We start from the raw sequence: 20,007 nt of genomic DNA, 5'->3' as shown, positions 1-20,007 counted from the left end.
CCCGGCACGTGGTGGACAACACGTTTTTTGGGCGGCGAAAAACACGTGTCAATGAATTGGAGGAAGTGTTCGGCACTGGGAACAATTAAATGATTCCATTACACGACCCGGTGGCGAGTGAGCCGCATAAAGGGCCATATGGTACGGATATTGGCACGAAAGGAAATATAAAGGAGTATGAAGAAGCCTCAAACTTCTTACAATTCTTCTATATAAAAGTCTTATCATTATGCGTTTTGAGAATGAATGTTTTAGAAAATCCATAAATTAGAAGTTTGAATTAGTTAAAGTTAAAACTCGAAATAAGAAAAATATGTTGAGCTTGAAATATGTAAAAGGAAACATTGGCAGACATTGGCTAATTGCTTCTAAACCCCCCTTTGAAAGAATGCCCAATTCTCGTCTTTATGCATGTTTTCAAAGAAAGCCTTTTTCGAAAACAGCAAAACATGCAAATCACACGCTTCCCAAAACATGCTACCCAAAGAGGTAGGTCTAGACTTCGGGCTTCTGGCTTGCGAAAGGTGTATCAGTTAGACTGGTTGGTAGAATTATGTTTTGTTTAGTGTTGTTTTGTTATTGTCAGTTTTATTCGTTCGCCTCCAAAAAAGGTCAAACATTCCACCTGAGCTACTGCAGTGGAGGACACAGACACACACACACACACACACGCACACATTGCAGGTATGAGCCAATGGGAAATTGAGTAGCACCGAACTGTAAGGCAGCATTTCTATGCAGCATATCATTATCGTTTCGTTTCGATTTCGGATTCTGGGAAAGAGGAGCAACATTGGGCACCAAATTGGCGTGTTCCGGCATTGACGTGAGCTGTCGATCAGTGTACGGGTGTTTTCGGGTATGAAATTTGCTTTCTTTCCCTGCAACGGTTTGGGGTTGCAGGTTGGCGCTCAAGGTAAGCTACCAACAAGATGCACCGTCCGAGTTGGAAACTGATCCGTGCTGACCGTTTTGTTTGGTGTTGAAAGGAGCTTGCTTTTTTATGGTCCATGGTGTTGCATATTTATGCATATTGAGGTTGGAACTTATCGGTTCTGGGAGTTAATAGCAGGATCAGCTTCGGATTGAATAAATGTGTTTATGTTAGAATGAAACGAAAGTGAAAGCGAGGTGAGTAATGTTATTCGTAGATGGTTGCTGTTTTTAGCACAAAAAGGCAGCAAACCCGTTAATTTTGAATGCAAATAGCAGAAGATTCGAAAAGGAACAGAAAAATAGCAGACTTTTTAGAGCGTTTCTTATTTAATTCTTCTAATTCTGCTCAGAAATTCCTGCTTCCTGCAGCAGTCTTATAAGCAAACTTGGCTCGTTAAGTGTCTGTGTATCTCGTGGGCACAGTGCTGGTGTAAAGTTTATCCTTTGGCCGTCCTAAGTCCGTCGGGAATTGGCGAAGGTAATTCCTTACACTGTAGCGGATACAATGTACATAAGCTTATCTTTCAAGATTATCTTTCTTCAAATTGGGGTGAACAATCTTTCTCTTTAAATTTCTTTCTGGAATATTTACAGAAGGTTCAATACTTGTGAGGTCCACTAAAGTTCCTAAAATTGAAGTCCTTAAAGACAAAGAAGTTAATACTAAATGAGTGTTTCTAAGAGGCTTCGGTAATGTGTATCGATTAAATATTATAATTTAAGCCGAATGTGTTTGGATTGAATTTCTCTACTAAACTCAACTGTTGTTGCAAGGATTTGAGTTTTCACAAATAATAGCGAGGATTCACATATGCAGTTGTTCGTGTCATTTAGTCCAAAAAGATGAATTAAGTTTCACATGATGAGGCTTCCATCGGATAGAGTCGATATGGCATCCATTATATCTTTCTTCCATCTGGAGTAAGGCTACAGTTTTACCCGTTAACAGACGTTACGTCGAATGCAGCAGAATCTTAAGATGAAGATCGAAGGAAATGCGATCGGTTCCCTTGGAGGTTGAAGTACTCCACAAAACAGTGAAAAAGTGCCTGTACAATATGAACTTTGTTATGCTGAATTGTCAGTCGCATCCAATCGTGAAATATTCTCAAATTTACATTTCAGTTAAAGCTTTTTTTTAACTTATTGCATTTTTAACTTATTTTCGGAATATCATCGAAAGCACCTCACATTAATTCTTATCTTGTTTTATTTGTGGCAGTTTTTTCCCTTGCTGTAATCGCAAACCAGAACATGTACCTTGTTGGAGATTTAGTTCAAAAAATCTAATCAGCACCATCTTATCTTTCTGAAGGTAAGAAAAAACTGAACAGAAAGGTACATTTAAACCCCTTTGGCATCGAAATGACGAGGGGCACAATAACGATAATACATTCTGGTCCTTTTTTCTACGGGTTTTTTTTTCGATTTCATTCGCCATTTGCTGGGTAGCCAACGGGGAGTCACCAAAGGGAGTTTAAAACCTAGAACGATTCTTCCACTACATCCCTCCACCTTCCACCTTGCTTGCCTCATTCAATTTGGCGTGAGTCGATGTGTATGCAATTGCGCTGCACACGCAGCAGAAAGAGGTCTTATCAAATATGTAAATGATACGCTATCGAGCCGACCGTTGCTGAAGGTGCTGAAGCGGGAAAACTGCAGTCCGGGGCCAATGCCAATACAAACGCTAGCGTGAACCGCCCAATCGAAGGGCTTGCGCACAACCGGCCAGTCTCTCCCCCCCTATTTGGGAGGGTAAGCGAGAGTGGGGAAACAAATTAGCATATCGCCTCTTTTGCAAAAAAAAGGTTGTGCCTTGGGGAAACTACGAGGCCTACGTACGCACGTCGGCCTTTTGCGGCCGTTCGATCGCTGCCATCGCTGACCGCTGCAGCACCCGGTTCAGTTGTGCTGGATCGAGGCAAGATTTTGCGGCCATTTTCAAAGATGGTAATTGCAAACGGGGCATCCTCACCCCTTGGGAAATCCGCACGGTGCAAGGTGAGCAAAATATTGAAAATTTGAAGAAACGGGAAAAAAATGAGTGGAACGTCACGCCTTATCATAACGTGGTTGGAAAGGTAATGCTTTCTTGGCATTTGTGTCTCGTTACAGTGTTCTGCACTGTTATTATTAAAAATATTTCGAAAAGGAGTATAAAATTTCATCGAATATTAGTTCAAAGTTTCTATACCCATTTAAGAAATGTTAAAACCTTGGCATTTAGTTTAAAGATGGAATTAAAATAGTGTAAATTGTACTAGTACATAATTCAAATCATGTATGTTGCATTATTCGGTAAAGAAAACTCGCTAAAGAATTACCACCATTTGCGTGACGAATCCAAAACATGGCCGCCAATGTGTTCATTCTGTTGGAAGGATACTGAACGTCGTGAGACGGACCACGCGTGCTTCACTCGGTAGAGCGGTGCGTAGGATAAATTGCAACGAGAAACAAGCATACACATTGCACACGGTTCCGGCCGATAAGAAACACCGGCTTTCGCGTCCGGATTGAGGCGTTTCGGTTTGGTGTAGGTCGTCGTCGACGCGGAGGCCACGGTTGCTCCGCACACAGGTCACAGACGGACGGTGGTGCGTGGTGCGAAAATAATAATTATGTTCAACGTCATTCGCCCGGTTGCAAAAGTTGCCTTCGGAAACTCCGGCTCCGTTCGACGACAGGATCGACGCGCCTGTGCCCAGGTTTCCTGCCTTGTGCCGACCGGGCGAATAATGGCAGGGTGGTTTTGGGGCGGGTAGTTTTTGTTTAGTACCGCAAACGATGGTTTCGTATTGAGTAATGGATGGCTTGCAAGGAAGCAGAGGTTTTTTTTGCCTGCGTCAGTAGTACGTAAGAAGGTTTCCGTCCTTTATCGTATCTATCATATCAGTTTCGCGCTGGAAACGAAACCGGTTCCTTGGGCGATACGTGCAAACGTGTAGAAAAGCCCCTGCTTTTTATGGAGGATGGAGCTACCCACACTGTCCATGCAGGCGACGGACAGCCATAGACATCTAGGGAACCGTTCCGCATCGGCCAATATCAGTAAAGTGAGGTGCGTTGTGTGGTTGTTTTTTGTGTGTGTGAGCTGCTCGTTTTAATTTGATTGGAATTGAACACCGCATGGCGGAGGAGACCGGCGACCCAGCTGCTGTAATGGGGAAGGATCCGCAGGTTTTTTTTCTGTGCCGTTCACGAGAACAACGATTCAAACGGTTTCGCAGCATTAACGGGCACATATCACGCGAACTGAACGGTATGTTAGCCTTTCGAAACGTAATGGTTCACTTTTACCCGGCGAGAATGATGATGAAAATTAAAACCATGATTAGGTGCGTTTTGGAAAAGAATAAAAATAAAAAAATAAAAGAGTAAAAGAATTTGGAAAGGAATAAAATAATAAATAAAGAGAATATTGAGAACTGTATCGAACTATTTAAAGGAAAAGAACTATTTTTTATAAATACTTCTCTAAAAGAAGTTTAAAGATTTGAAGAACAGCTAAAATATAGTAAAACTGCAATTCAAACGTTGCCGAAAATTTGAAAATTGAAATTCGAATCGCGCGACGTAGTTGAGAGCAAAAACCAATAGATGGCGCTGATGATTTGGCTACTTGCCGCCAGAGGGCCGCCCTTGAGTTTGCCCTTTATCGGCCCTTCAAGCGGTTTAACAGCAGGATTTTTGGGCCTTTGGAGGGGATTGGAACAGGAAGCCGGAAGGAACAAGGAAGGGGAAGCGCGGGTGCCTGGGTCTCATTTCTGGAAGCGGTCTTGCACTACGGAATTGCGCTTCCACCACCTGTTTCAGCAGGTGACTAGAAACGCACGTGCAACATTTCTCATTTTATTTGATGCACATTGTCTAGTTCTGTAACATCAGTGTATCATCATCTTGTAACAAGTACATCAATTGTACAATTAATCACACACAGTCTTCACTCTTCTTCTAAGCGGCTGCTTTGACTGGCCAGGCGTAGAATTTCAGCCTCCTGGCCTTGGGAGAACATTTACACGTCCTCGCAGTAGCAACATTTAGATCCATGTGCAAAGAGTAGTCTATGCACTTTTGATACAACAAAACACTATAAAAATCCTTGCAACTTTGCACTTCATCTACGCACACACATCCAGCTCCATCGCTGTTGCGATAAGTTTCCTGTGAACATTTGATAACACGTTATAAATAAATGTTGCTAGATCGAATATATTTTCTTTACTTATCATTTGAAACCAACCGCTTAGGTTAATCTTCACCTGCTTTAAGTTTAGAATAAACCGTTAACGAAAACAATGCCGCATTTTGATATCGAAACAACACAAATTTAATATCTTTCGATTTCTGCTCGTTTGTAGTAGTGTGATCCTTCGCCGGCAAGGATGCATGTTTCGCGTTATGAAACATAAAACGAAATTGATTTTCCTTTCCATTGTACCTTCAACAGACAACCGCAGAGAGGTTATAGGAAGCGTACTTTTCACCCTTTCACACCCCTGTTTTCTCGCTGTCTTTCATCCCCTTCGCTGCTCCTACCCCCATTTGAAGGGTTTTCCTTCCTATGCTGCCACTGATTACCAGCATGTAGTGGTGTTGTAAAATTTAAATAAGATCGTTTATATGCACAAAACGGTTCGCTCATTATTTTTTCCGTAACATGTACATTTTAATTGAAAAAGCTTAACGGCGGCTAGAAATCTGTGATCGGTGCTAGGCGTTAGCTGGGCGGCTGCGGGCAGGCTTCAATCTGGACAGGAAAAGGGAGTCCGACCGTAACGATCAACATTAAATCGATTAAGGTTCGCTGCAGCTGAGTGCATCGGAAAAAGCATGCATGCATGCGTGCGTGTGTGTGTGGATGCGCATAGAATTGATAGAACAAAATTAAATAATAACACCACAAGCAACGCGTGCAGTTTTTTGTGTTCTTTCATGCTTAAGTTGTGGTCATTTATACTGCCGCAGCCAATCGATTGAAATGGTTCGGCGAATTTTGACGTCTAAATGAGCATTTTATATGCTTACGGGATTTTTTGACATAAACGATCGATTTGGGAACGTTCGTACGGGTGATAATGATGATGGCGACGAGCTGGGTTGTTAATTTTGCATTTTTATTTGATTACTTTGCAGTCAATAAGGGATGGTGGAACGATGTATTTTTGATTCTGGCCCGGTTTGCTGTTTTCACGAGCTTAGACGCATCATATTATCATGCTATTCCACATCAATCCTATTCTTGGCCGGTCGTTCAATTCGGCAACAACTGAAATGATTTTACACGTTTTTCGTGCTACTCATGTGCACCACCTTTGGATACTGTGCCGGTCAAGCGAGTGGTCCGTTTGTGCTCATCATCGTTCACCGCTTGCCAGCCAAAGCGCTTTCCTATGGAAGTTAAAACATATCCACTCGACGTGACGCCATCCTTGACTGCGTCCAGCCAAGAAAAGGATTTTCGCTTTCGAGTGCGGATTAACGTGGTACCATCCGGTCGCATTTATCATTAGACACACTGCAGCATCCTTGAAGGAGGGTTTTCTTCGGGGAGTTGTGTTTTGAAGTTGAAAACCTGTTCAAGTGTTTTGGTTCTCGTGCCCTAATACGGTGGACAGGCGAATCGGTAAGGGTACACAGGAATCGGTCAGGTACGGCCTCATTGCGAACGTATTGCACTTTAACGATCGGTGTGACTGTAAGCAGAACGAAAGCACAACAGAGAAAGGCAAAGGGAGATGCACAAAATCCGGACACTCCTGGTTGATGCAAAAACCGTACGAGAGGAGATTGATTGATTGACAGTACTAATTTAAAGGAGCGACACGGAAAGCGGTCCTTTTTGGGAAGCTTGAGCGGCACAACCAACCGTAAAAGGATGCCTTAAAATCTAAGTCAAAGCATCCCGAACAATCATTTGATAGTTGGCGCCTTCACACCGTCGGCGATCCTTTTATTTGCGGGGGAAGAAAACAGGAAAAACTCCAACAAGCGGTGGCACATTGACATTTTATTTGTTACAATTGTGTGTAACGCAGTGTTTTCTCTCATTCGGACTTCTTTTAATTGTTCCGTTCCTTTCACGTGATTGATGTCGGTGTAGTTCAAAAACAGCAGTCGGCCGATCATGTCAATGTCACGTACGTGATCCCAGGTTGTAATACAGTTTTGGGATGCTCTTCCACGCGGGTGGTAGTTGGCGGCAGTTCCTTCATCAGGTGTATGCAAGAAAGGAGAGTTAATTTAGGAGCTTAATCGAACGAATTATCATGCGCGCCTTCCGTCCAGTGGGCTGGGGATTTATGATTGACAGAAGAAAAGCGGGCAAGGCGCCATGAAAACGGAATGTGATGAAGAGATGATACTATGATAAGTATGATGAAAGAATTATTTTTAATATATATTTTATTTTTTACATTTACTTGATTTTTGACTTCTTTATTAGTAAACGTAATAATTATATACAATAGCTTTAAGTTGTTGTTAATAAGAAAATATTATAGCCTGAATGTATATGTATGAATATTTTACACACATTCTGAACTTTAATTAGCTTACATAAAATAAATAAAATTTTGTGTTGCTTACATATTTTAAACATTATTTGCTGATTTTCCTACCAAAGTTTATGTACAAAATAATATGATAATAGGTTGAGTACACCAAAGTTATCTACCTGAATTATATTCAAACGATTTATAACACAGGAAAAATGTAGCCTGCGTGAGGTCCAGACAATCCTTACGAAGAAAGTGACACTTGCAAAAACAGGAAAAAAATCGATCAAACCATAACCAATTCACTGTCTCCGCTGGTGTTGTTTTGCTTGAATGCAATCAACGACTTCGCAACAGGGAAAAAACAGTACCTAATCCGATTAAAGTGTTGTTGGAACCAGCGGGTTGTGTTTTGTGAAGTTTTCCCTCATCATTTCCCTTTTCACATCGCCGTGTCGGTCCGTTTCGTGCCCGTGTTTGGGCTTTAATCTAAAAATCTACTTTTTGGTCATCATCGAACGAATCCACCCTCCCGGACAGGATGTTGTACGGCGACCTGCTATCGGGAAACCGAGATGTCTCAAGTACGCACGCCGCCTTCTTTTCGTGTGGTTATTGTTGTATTTTTGGTCTCTTGCGCGGATGTTTTTCTATCCAATGCGTGTGCTCGGTCACCCGGTGCAGCTAATCTCGTGGTACGGGAAGGCTCGGAGAGATGTCTTAGGTGTTTCCCTAGAGCCTTTACATGATCAGGTAAAAAGGAGACGAATAGAAAAATAAAACACCAAACGAATAGACGAGGTTCGTCGCTTATACGAAAGACTCAAGAGTCATAAAGAAAAAAAAAGCGAACAAGGAATGATTTCTAATTTCCGTAAAATATTGTATTATACTTTTTTATCCGAAACAAAGCAAAGCAAAAAACTCTCTCCCAGGCGATACATTTTATGATGGATCGCTGACACTTTCGTTTCCTTGCCAAGGACACCAGGGACTTTAGCCGGGAAAGGCGTGGAACCGACCGGCGGGAGAATAAGCTCGTTTGAGCTGGCTAAAGAAGGATAAATCTTCCTTCAAACCTGGAGGAAACCTGCGCGGTCAAGTAAAATATTACATCCTCACTGAAGTTTATGACTAGCTGGGTGGCTACGGTCGATAATTCGTAATCGATGAGATTACCTTCACGTCCCACAGGCAGTTGAGTACTCGTGTCGTAGGGTGTGACGACCGTACGCCCCGTTTCATTGCGTGCGCTCTTTCCTTTGTCCTTTCTGGAGCCGCGATCATTCGCACCGACCGAGAGAAAGGTAAGGCGTTAGAATTTGTCACGCATGTAACGTAGATCAGACATCCTCCGAGCGATACCTCCCGTGAACAAAAGGGATCCGATCGACACATCCACTTAGAACATCTTCGATCGATTGAACACCTTTTTTTCGGTTGAATTTGTGCTGTAATGCACCTGAGATCAAGATTTTCCCCACGGGGATATACGGCGGACGAAAACGGCAAGACGGCATGTCGTTTTCATGAGATCATTAAAGTGCTATTTACGATTGTAAATAGGCTGCTTTGTAGCCGTATCTAGTAGCATTTCCCCTCCTGGCAGTAGAATTGCTCATAAAACGGTGTTGGTAATGGGATCTTTTACGATTTGTTTTTCCTTCCAGATAGGCAAACACAACTCAGGTTTGGCAGGGGTGCAAAATGGAGAAAACCAACCGTCCGATCGACGATACGTTAGGGTTTAATCAATAAAGCGAAACATGATCGGCGAGGCAAGTATTACGAGAGGGTAAAATTGTCGTTAAAACAATCGTTTAGATTGAGTAAGATAATGAATGTGCTGAACGTGATCGTGATCGTAAAGTGAAAGAATGCTTCGCAAATTTGATTAACACAGTGTAAATGAACAGCAATTTTATAATAAAATCGAGTAATGATTGTATTTTTGTAAGCTTTTATGATAACTTTACGATTGATAAAAAATTGGCTCTGGGTAAAGGTACGTCAATTTGATCATAATAGTGCGAATAAATATTTAATAACTATTTAGGAAGAACCGATAAATGTAAAGATATTTTGTTTGTGGGTTGTCGAATTAGCAATAAGAATTCTATTTCAAAACGATGAAACATAACCAATTTGTAAATTATAGCAAACCAATAAAAACACAAGAAAGGAACCGAAACAGACATCATCCCATCCGTCATAAAACGGCGTCAGCTTCCTTTCGCAATATCTTCGCTGGTGGCGCAATGTGGCGGCATTTTCGACGGTGTTTTAAAAAAATCGATTTATCCTTCGCGCAAAACCGTCGGCACCACCGCGTGTTCCGTTTGCGGCTTTGGTTTGTAATTTTTTAATTAGGATACACTCCGCACCGGGAACCTTCGGATGGTTTTGGATGTTGGATGGCTCTGGCAGGGTTTGTTCTTTTTTTTATTTCATCGTTTCGCGGAAGCGTTCAACGAGTTCGTTGTTGCTTTCTGCTTTTGCACACCTTTCCTCACGTCGTTAGTGTTTGAAGCGAAATATTTCGCGTTTCCTCATTTATAGCTCTTAAAAAAATATGTATCTCATTCCTGCGTATGTCTATGTGTGAGGGCTCGCGCACGCGCGCTAACAGTCATGAATAAAGCCAATCGAATTAGATAGAAAGGTGACGTTGAGGAAATTTCATTGATAAAACCGTACACCGGTGACCGGAAATGAGTTTCACACTCGGGCCCGCTCGATCGTAATCTTGTGCTAACGGTACCCCGCATGCGGACCTTTTATGCTGTGAGGTCCTGCATATCCACGGCGTCATTAGGCGGAGGCTTTTCCTTTTTAGCGCGAAACCCACCGACGGCGAGGTGTAATGCAGCAGTGAGCGACCGTGGACGTACGGGAAGAAACCTGCGATCATTAAGAACACCGTGAGCATTCGGCCGGCATTGCTTGCAGTCACAAAACGTAGGATCTTTTCTCCTGCCGCCCGGAGGCGACCACGAATTCGTCTGGCCGGACAGCCCGCAGCAATCTGGGGCTGTGGTTGGGTTTTCTAGGTCTCACCCGGTACGCGGGACCGCGTCGGACGGCAGCCAAAGCCTCCGGGAAAGCCGCAGCAAAACCCCCGAACTTGGCTGGCGCCACTGGGCGTGACGAAGCTTTGGGGTTTGTGCTTTTATACATTTTTATAATGGATACAGACAGAGAGTCTGTGTGTGTGTGTGAGTGGGTTCGTTAATTTTTGGGGATGTGAGGTTTAAAGGGGAGCCTACCTGGAGATAAACATGAAACAGGCCCTTAACATTCAACATTGTGGAGTTTCGGTTGGCATTTGTTTAATGTCGTTTCTTTCAACGGAAGCAGTGCATCGTCAGGTTTGGATTTGCGTTAACAAGCAAGTGCTAATCTTTCAGTGGCAAATTTGAAACATAATTCATTAGTATATTAAATAACGAAAGAGCCACTTGTTAAAATTAGCAATAAAATGGCACATGAACGCAAGCGCAGTGGTATTCCATTGCGTTGCATCATAAAACAAGCATAATTGCTTTACAGTCCGTTCTACTTCCCTTACACTGGAGATGACGCCTACAAGGTATGCTTTAATGATAGTTCCCGTTTCGAGTGGAAATTTTGTGTCGGACAGCTTACGGCCACCAAGACCGCATCATCCCCTCGGGCGGTTGAGGTGATAAAATGTAACCTAAAATTTAGAAAAATTCGTTCCGGTGCCGAAAAAACAATACACAGTTGCAACCGTCATTTGATTTTTCGAACGATGGCGAAATAAGCGACGGAAATAATTTTTACACGACAGCCACCAATAAAATGCACTAATGAGCATTCGAAGCCGAGAGATGCAAGTTTCAGCCAAGGCACTCGTATCCACGGCAATCCTTCTCTTACTCATTCGCCGCTCCTGCTCGCACTCGGCACCAGCATTTTGCACAATTAATTCGCAAATTTTCATTTTCTATTCCGAAATGTGGCAAAACTGTGAATGACTAGTTTTGCATTTCATCCCGGGAATGCGCACGGGTTTTTGTTCGACTTTTACCGCCCACAGGTAGCTGTTTGTGTCGATTTTAATTAACCATAAATATTCATAAAAGTATAAATTAGCTTCTGGTGGCGGCGTTGCTGGTAGTGGCGTTAGCGGCCCGCACATAGTTAACGACATCGACAACGAACCCTTCCGCCCTTTTCGATCGTGCTAGTAGCAGGCAAGCGCTTAACACAAGCTTCCACCCGGCGAAGGCTACCGCGTTTGGCTACTGTGTTTTTTCTCCTTGTTTGATTCAGCAGCACTGCATCTAAGCGACCCGGACAAAGCGCTTCCCAGCCAGCTTCCACACTTGCCGTGGTGATGGGTTCGTCGCTTGTTGAGTGGTGCGCATTGAAATCGTTCGTTCCGTAGCACGATCGGCACATGGACCGGGCTGTAAATGAGAGAAGTAGCATGCTACTGGTACGGTGAGCATAGGCATAGGCATCATGAGTTTCGATACGATCGTGAAATCTACTGGCTAGGTAATGGGTCGTGGTAGAAAGATGGTCCGGTTCGCAGGTCTACCGATCGATTGATCGATACCACCGATCGAGAGTGGGCGGTCAGGTTGTACTTGTAGTCCACCTAATCGTTCCTTCTCGCTTTTTCGCTCGCCATTAGCAGGACGTTCTATGCAGGGAGAAACGACGCATAGCATAGCATAGCCAAGGGTGTAGAAGCCAGCAAAAAGGGGGATTGAAGAGACGAATCTAAGCTTTTACATGCATGCATGACTATGCGATATTCGGCTGCGCTCTTTTCACCGGCGCACCCGCACGTCTTCTTTGCCTCTTTCTGTCCACTCGCTACTCCACTCCCTTGCACCCCAGTCATTGCTACGAAGCTTGGTCAGGGAGAGCGAAAACCGCAGAACCAGTAGCACTCTATAGATACAATTAAATCTAGTAAATTACTGTGATTAGTAAGTATCATATAAATTACAACATATGGAAATTTATGCTGATGAGATGGCAGCATGCTTCGTATGCTGCAAAGCGTTGTCCGATCTGGTCGTCGTGGAGGATCTTTTTCTTCGGACCGAGCGTTCCAACGCTTCAGCCGTATTGGGGCAGGTTTATCGGGTGGATAGATCGATCGCCCGGTACCTTGGGCACATACGGTAGCGCATGTTCTATGCGGATCTATGCAGAGATTTTTTCGTTTCGTTGACGCCGCGCGTTGTCGAGGTGTTCCTCTGCTTACCATCTGCTAACTCTCGCCTTCGTGCGCATGTTAGTGAACGGTGGAGCAAGGGAGCGTTTCGTGTAGTCAATTTCATGATCTCTTAATCAGATTAGGCATCATTAGGCTGGCTAATAGTGAATGGTGTGCATAAATGCTGCAAAATGGGAAATGAAGATGAAAGAAGAAAAGAACGGTACAAAACATCGGACCGGTAGGACCATCGTCAGGTTGGTTCCGATGTTGTTCAAGGTCACGAAGAAGGTTGATTGTGGGAGGTAATAACAGCAAATGTCACATTGCTCACCATAATTACTCGGGAAGGTAAATTTGGTATTCTTCATATTTTATTAGAAAAAACGTTAATTAATTCACTTCCAATTACAACATTTACAAGCTTTGCTGCATTAGCAATCACAGACAAATGTAATACAAAATAATATCCGGGATAATCCGTTCGACACTTTTATTGGGTTTAATGTTCCGCTCTCTATGCCCTGCGGCGGTAAAGGGAACAAGAGTTGCGACCACAGAATCGGTTTTTCGGTCGGCGTTCTTTCCCTGTGCCGGCTCATCCCATTACCGGCTCCTTCCTGAGGGCAAGATTTAGAAGATTTATCAAAGAAACAATGCCGATGCCTGGCGCCATCGGCTTAGGACACCGGGCTCAGGTGCACACGGACACCGGTCCGGGCAAGGAGGGACCTTGCTAGCTCGCGATATCAAACCACCAGGAAACAACTAGCGTAAGGTAGGGGAAAGGAATTGATGCGCCCTCCCGTGTGTCGGTAAAGCCGTGTTCCGTTCGGAATCGTAGTGTTTTTTTTTCTTTCCTAATGATTCCTTCAGTGTTGCGGGAGTTGGTTGAAGATGATTTTGGGTGCGTTTTATGATTTGTGGCTTTGGTATGGTACGGAAGAATATGGCGCACGGGAAACGGTCGCGATCGTGGTGTGTTTGAGACAGGGGCCGTGATGTAAATCATGTGGCGCTTTTCGCTTCGTGTTTCTTTATACTTTCCACCGTACAAAGGATCTCGCATCATAGAATGGAAGTCTTCGTTATGCGGTCGGTTCGTTTTATGAAGTTCCAAAACAAATGACTGCTAGCGAGAGTGACGAAACCGGTGCTGTATCGATCATTTAACCAAGGTGATTTGGATGTGGGTCGTGTGGAACTATAGCGCTTGACTGGATTGTGAAGACGCACACATCGTTGTTTTTGTTCATTCACATTTAACGAGCATAATTATGATGATCGTAACCAACTGATTGAGTAATTTCTTTGCTAGTTTAGAGCAGTGGAGCATGGTTGCTTCGACGGGGATACAGAGAAGAATATGCTAATTGTAAGTCAATATGTTGTTAAAACCTAGCGTGATTAATATAATTGTCACTTATTTAATTTTGTAATTTTATATTGCTTGAATATTTTAGCATGCTTTTAAAATTTTACAATAAATTAAACAAGAAAGAAGAAAGCAACTGACGGATTGGAAAATCAACATACTCGTAAGTTAAATCATGTAATATTATTTTATTACCGAAGCTGAGCTGGAAATATTTAAAGGAAGTTATTTGGACGATCGCTAGATTCGACCTTGATCTATGTAAAGATGATGCTACGTACTGAGCTGAATTCCAACTTGTCTATTCTTTACTAATGTGATGAAATCCTCAAGGTCTTTGCGAGCATTAAAATAACTCATGTAATAGAACCACCATAATTACATGCGATTCATTTAAAACTCCTTTTTAAATAATCATTATCTTTATTCTGCAAACAACAAATAGTTAATAATTTATAATTCGTAGTGTAAAAAAGTATTTCAAATAATAGAGAGCTAGGGGAAGCGTAAAATATCATTTTCATTTCCTTAACAACTTTGTACAATGGAATAAATCAAATGAAGCTACAAAAACCATGCAAACCACAAACGGTTTTACCCAACAAATTGATCACTTAATTAAGATCACTAGCCAAGATGAGCTCGATCGGTGCAATGACCGGTGGTTTAGCTCGAGCATGATCAAACGAAACCGTATTACCTCAGCCCGGAGACACAGATCGGAAAAAATACATAAAATGTTACACCAAGTCGTTTCGGTTTCGAGAGCAAATACTCGCTCATTAATCTTTTCATAGTTTGTTAAAAGCTAATTTATCATCACGGCATCGTACGTACGGGATGGAAGGGACCTACCGACACGACTCGACCCTGCCGGTCGACTATGAAAGGGATACTGTGCGAGGCAGATAGCTAGAGAAAAGAGGCAGTGCTTTGTGCCGACACCATAGATTGATCTACATTTTGCGCATCGTGTAGAATTTGGAATCGTTTCCGCTGGTGGTAGATGAATGAAGCCGTGTTTGATGTTCCGAATCCTTTCCATACCCCGGGCTTAGAGCTGTCGGCGATAGTGGGCGCAAGGGTAGATCAGAACGAAGGAAGTTACAACCTCTCGAGCGCTCTGTGGCTGTGTGTTTCGGGTTTGTTCTAAAGGGATCTTCTAAAGGTGCCTTGTAATCTTCTTCGGTTCCATTGCCACGCACGAAAGGGATGAGCTGGTATAGTTTTGGCAACCGCTTTAATCATTTATCGGTAATAAGGTCAACTGGTAATGGTCCGCTGCTTAAAATCCTTCACGAAACCGTTGCTATCGTGTCGCTTCGATCACTACAGGAAAAGCTCTGTCCCATATTGGATGAAGACTCCAGTGGACGATAGACCGCGATCGTCAACCGACCGGTCCGGGCGGGTACAGTTCGCTTCTCAACAACACCTCAAACAGGCCTCTCGATGGATTTGAAGTGACATAGACAAACAATGTAGCCGATCAAGAAACAACCCCAGAAGCACTCTCGAGCGCATTGTCTTGCCCCGATCGGCGTTTGAAATGTGCTAGATGACAGCCCACGGAGAAGATGGCGTACAAGATGGGTCCTCTCATGTGGCAACCTGAAGTGTGTGCACACACTTCTGTAACGGGTTCCCGGTACGGCATTCGGTTGTTTGACATTCAACGAGTTCACACATGGCCCGGTGGTTTGGTGATTGTCAAGCATCACCTTTGGGAGATTGTTTTTCCTGGACACTTGGGATGTGTGCTAACGAGATAGAGACATCAGGCACTTCATTTCACGAGGTGTTTTGTGTTTCGTTGGAGAAGATCATTATCGAGCACGATCGCCCGTAGTCGAAATGGGTGAAGTGTGTTTACGCGCAATGATTCAATTCGGATTGCCACTTTTGTTTAACTGTCACATACAGGAGGTCTCCAAGAATTTTGGAGTAATTTGAGTCATAGTAGAGTTAGGCTTTACAAAATTGAATCTATATTTCACTTGCCTCTAGAAAAGCACGCCAACATTCTTCGTGCAAACATAAGCAACTTCGTCATCAACGAGGGTCTACCGCGTGAATGTGCCAAGATCATTCTAACCACATCGTGTGTCGATACCGGCTCATCATTATAACGACCGATCGTAAAACTTTATGCACCATAAAACTGCCAGCTTTCATCTCCTCGGTGCGATCATTAGCCTTCTGAAGGATTTTGCTTAAGCCGTGACCGTCTCCCGAGCACACAAATCAATATTTGCCCCGGTAAGTCGATTTGAGTAACGTTTGAAAGAGCAAAGCCTAGACCGCTCCTGCAACGTCATGGCGGACTTCAGGGAGCTCGGATTGATTGGGCTTGTTCCGAGTGCCAGTAGCATCCGTCCTGCAGGCTCGTCCAAAAGTCAAAACATACCGCTCGGGTTTGATTGATTTACAACCAACCAACACGATCGTGTCGATCGATCGGTGTGAAATCGGATCCGGTTGCTACCTAGAAGCTGCTGATTGAATGTAATTTTTACACTGTCATCCGATCGTCATTTGTCATACGGGTGCGATTAGAAGGAGCTGGCTGAAGGCGCCCTGTTTGTGACCTTGCACATAGGACACCTGCCGGCACCTGACGAAGCGTGTGCTTCGTGTTGAAAAGGGTGAAACCTTTTTTTCTTCCCCGACAAGACACACGCCTACCGGCCGGCTATTAGTGCGCTTTCGTGAAAAATGGCATTTTAATGGATACTTCACACTGATTTTATTGCACCCCGGTCACACCGGTGCCGGGTTGAAAGGCTTGTGCATCGTGCTGCAAATGTGGGACCGTAAAACTAGACAACCGGTAAGTGTGGCACGTTTACAATTTGTTTACGAGATATTTCCCGCCCATAATGTTTATGACCGGTCGGGTCAGCGATCGGCCGGTATGGGTTATGGGGTGATGCTGCTGCTTGGATGGGTTTATGTGGGTGATTGAACGATTGCAGTTCGATGGGAAAATGGCACCAGGAAAGAGCAGTGGCGTATCGTGTGAGCATGATTTGCAGAAAACCCGCTGGCGCTTGAACTCCGTTGTGCAGCAGTTAATGTGATTCTCGTGTGGTGTCACACTACGACAAGGTGAAGTTAATTGCTAGGAAGCTAGGCTTTGATCGTTACTGCGGTGTGCAAACATATTTTACTACTAGATGCTGTTTTCTGGGAAGGTCTCACAATCCCTTTCGATTTGGACATCTTTATTTTGGGTATCTTTTATGAATAACTTGGGTATCTGTGATGAGACAGGCAAAAGAAGATGTTATTATGAACGGAGACTTTTTTTAAAACGGTTTTCGACCTCCGGTGCTCTTGAGAAATCCTGTCCCCCCTATCCGTCAGCTTGCGATCTTGCCAGAGGGAATTGATATCTGCTATGACACAATGTCTGAAATGTCACTCTGGTTCATCCGTGGGTCGTGATCGTGTACCTACGCCTTCTCCAATCGCCAAGAATGCTGTCATTTGAAAGATTTAGCTTTAACAGTTCAATGTAGCGACGGAGGATTCAACGGAGGATTCCCTCATTCTGCAGCAATGATGGTGAAACATTGTAGCAAAAGGGAATGTAATGGTAACGATCACGACTTCTTCACGACTTGTATCGCTCTGGTAGACATGAAGGAAGAGAACTGCCATGTTTCAAAACTGCTCTTCGTTGCAGTAATGTTTGTTTGTTGGGATGTCACTGCAGATTTCAATGCCCCAAAGGGAAACCATTCCGTCACTGTGCGCGTTAAAGTCAGATCGTGTTGATGGATCGAAATCAAAAGACCTGTACGATGTCTTTTGTCAGGTAAGTTGAACCGCGCCGTTTGATGGTTCAATTTGATGGGCTACCACAATAAAAGTAAAAACGGAGCGTAGCTGTTACAACTGAACAACACCTCTTGAATCATTAGCGAAGGCTCGAGTGAATAGATTTGTTATGAAACATTTCCATTTTTTGTAAATGACTTTCTTTTCTAACCAGTACGCACGTTTAATTGCTTATCATAAGAATGAAATATTACACAATTAACAACACTCTCGAGCGCACTCACTCACCCGGCAAAATTATGCTCCCGATCGTTACAGTGCGTATCATTACCTGATAGGTTTGCTTCGCCATAATGAAGCGTACCTTCGGGTCTTGACCGCAAAAGTCTTTAGGCACGAAACATAGAGCCAACATCGCGAATGAGGATAGAACAAATTTCCCTCTCGGTGTTTTTATTTTATTTTCACCCAAGCTCAAGACCCATTGTAAGGTTCACGTTTATGAATGAACGATCTTTACTCGTACGATGAGACCTACCGTTCCCGATTACCCAGCCCAGCCGAGTCCATTGTGGTTTTGCGTTTTTCTGAATGGGAAGAATAATTGCCTTTTAATACCCATGTTTGATTATGACAAAAACTTAGCCTCTGCACCGTCTACTCGCAATTAGCGTTCCTCTTCCGCCGGGTAGACCAGGTTCTTTCCATCTTGGTTGCATTCAGGTTTTGTTTACGATTTTCGCCCCCGGGAAACCGGGAGTAGTTTGTTGGTGGAAAACTTCATTGATGAAGATTGTATTTGAATAAGAAGGAAGCGATCGTCGTTGTCGATGAATAATGATCGTTTCTTTTCAGTTTACGAAGCGATTTGTCAGAAGAGGTAGCTATCGGCAAATTATTGGCAATAGTGTGCGAAAAAAGCAGAGGGTTTCCATTTTCGGCACCAGAATATTTATGTTGGAAGAAGCTAAGAAAAAGCATACTACGATGAAACAAAAGGCGTGAGAAAGTTATGACACTTTTGTCCGTCAAAAGAGTGTTTGAGCAGATACACTAATTGTTCTGTTAATGTTAAAAAGATGATTAAAGTATTAATTTTAAAATGATATTTTATGAAGAACGTATTGTATAATTTTTATACCTGTAATATCAAATAAACACATACATAAATCTACTATTTCCTATGCATCACATACGATTTAACACCTTCAGCTTGTTTCACGGAAAGAAAAAACTATTTATTTTACCTTTTCTTCCTCTCCAGAAGTTTATGCCCGATCAAGGTACATAAAAATAACCCAAAACAAGTTCGACAGGCCACTCAGAATATAATAAAACCAGATTTACTCTGCTTCATTATTTCAAACATTGTTGCGTTCTCACCGGAAGCTGTAATTTAGGTTTCTTTTCACTGGTTACGACGCTATTGCACAGCTCCTCAAAACTCCTTCACAGCGAAAAGAAATAGGAAGAAACCCCTTAAAACGGTCTGAAAAATTGGGTGGATGTGGAGAAATGGAGGTTTCAATTCAAGCTAGAACATTTTTCGTAGCGTGTCTCAAACTGTTTCGCCCCAACGGCGAAAAGTGATGTGGGTTTTTCGTAAAATAGACTTCTGGTTGGGCTGTGATTGGGTAGGTAGGAGTGGTGAATGGTGAGAAGATGAAGGGATGACAGTAAACACGGACACTAGGAGTAAGGAAAGAAGAACCCCATCCCTAGCTGGCGATCGTCGATAGCGAGGAGGCTTCACATATAATGGAAGGAAGCGGGAACATTTCCAGCGAGGAAAGGAGTAACTGAGGGACGGGGAATGGATCGAGTCCGGAGGCTACACACCGGGGGATCGCAAAAGGTAATTTGATTTCCCCGGAGCACTTGGGGCGATAAGTAAAAACAAATCCAAGCACCCGGATGCTGTGGTGTGGTTGCGGCAATGCGGACTAGCGCTGCTCAGCTCCGTATGCCCCAGGAATCGACGAGTCTGGACGCTGTCCGGCTTATTAAGCAGGGTTTGGGGAGGCTTCAAAGCAGTGCCTGCCAGTGCCAGAGCGAATCATGCGGAAGACATTCGGCTCGGGAAAGATCGCCCCATTCGATAGACGAAACGTTGGTCTCGGTTGGAAATGGACACCCCCTGCCAGGTTTCGGGCCCGGGCCCTTTTTTTTGGAGCATTCGGGCGTAAACAGAAGCACCATCAAGGAAAGCCATCCAT

This window comes from Anopheles moucheti, chromosome 3 (genome assembly GCF_943734755.1).
Source record: "Anopheles moucheti chromosome 3, idAnoMoucSN_F20_07, whole genome shotgun sequence".
Taxonomy (NCBI): Eukaryota; Metazoa; Arthropoda; class Insecta; order Diptera; family Culicidae; genus Anopheles; species Anopheles moucheti.
The sequence above is the reverse complement of the archived record's forward strand: the minus strand, read 5'-3'. Positions refer to the sequence as shown.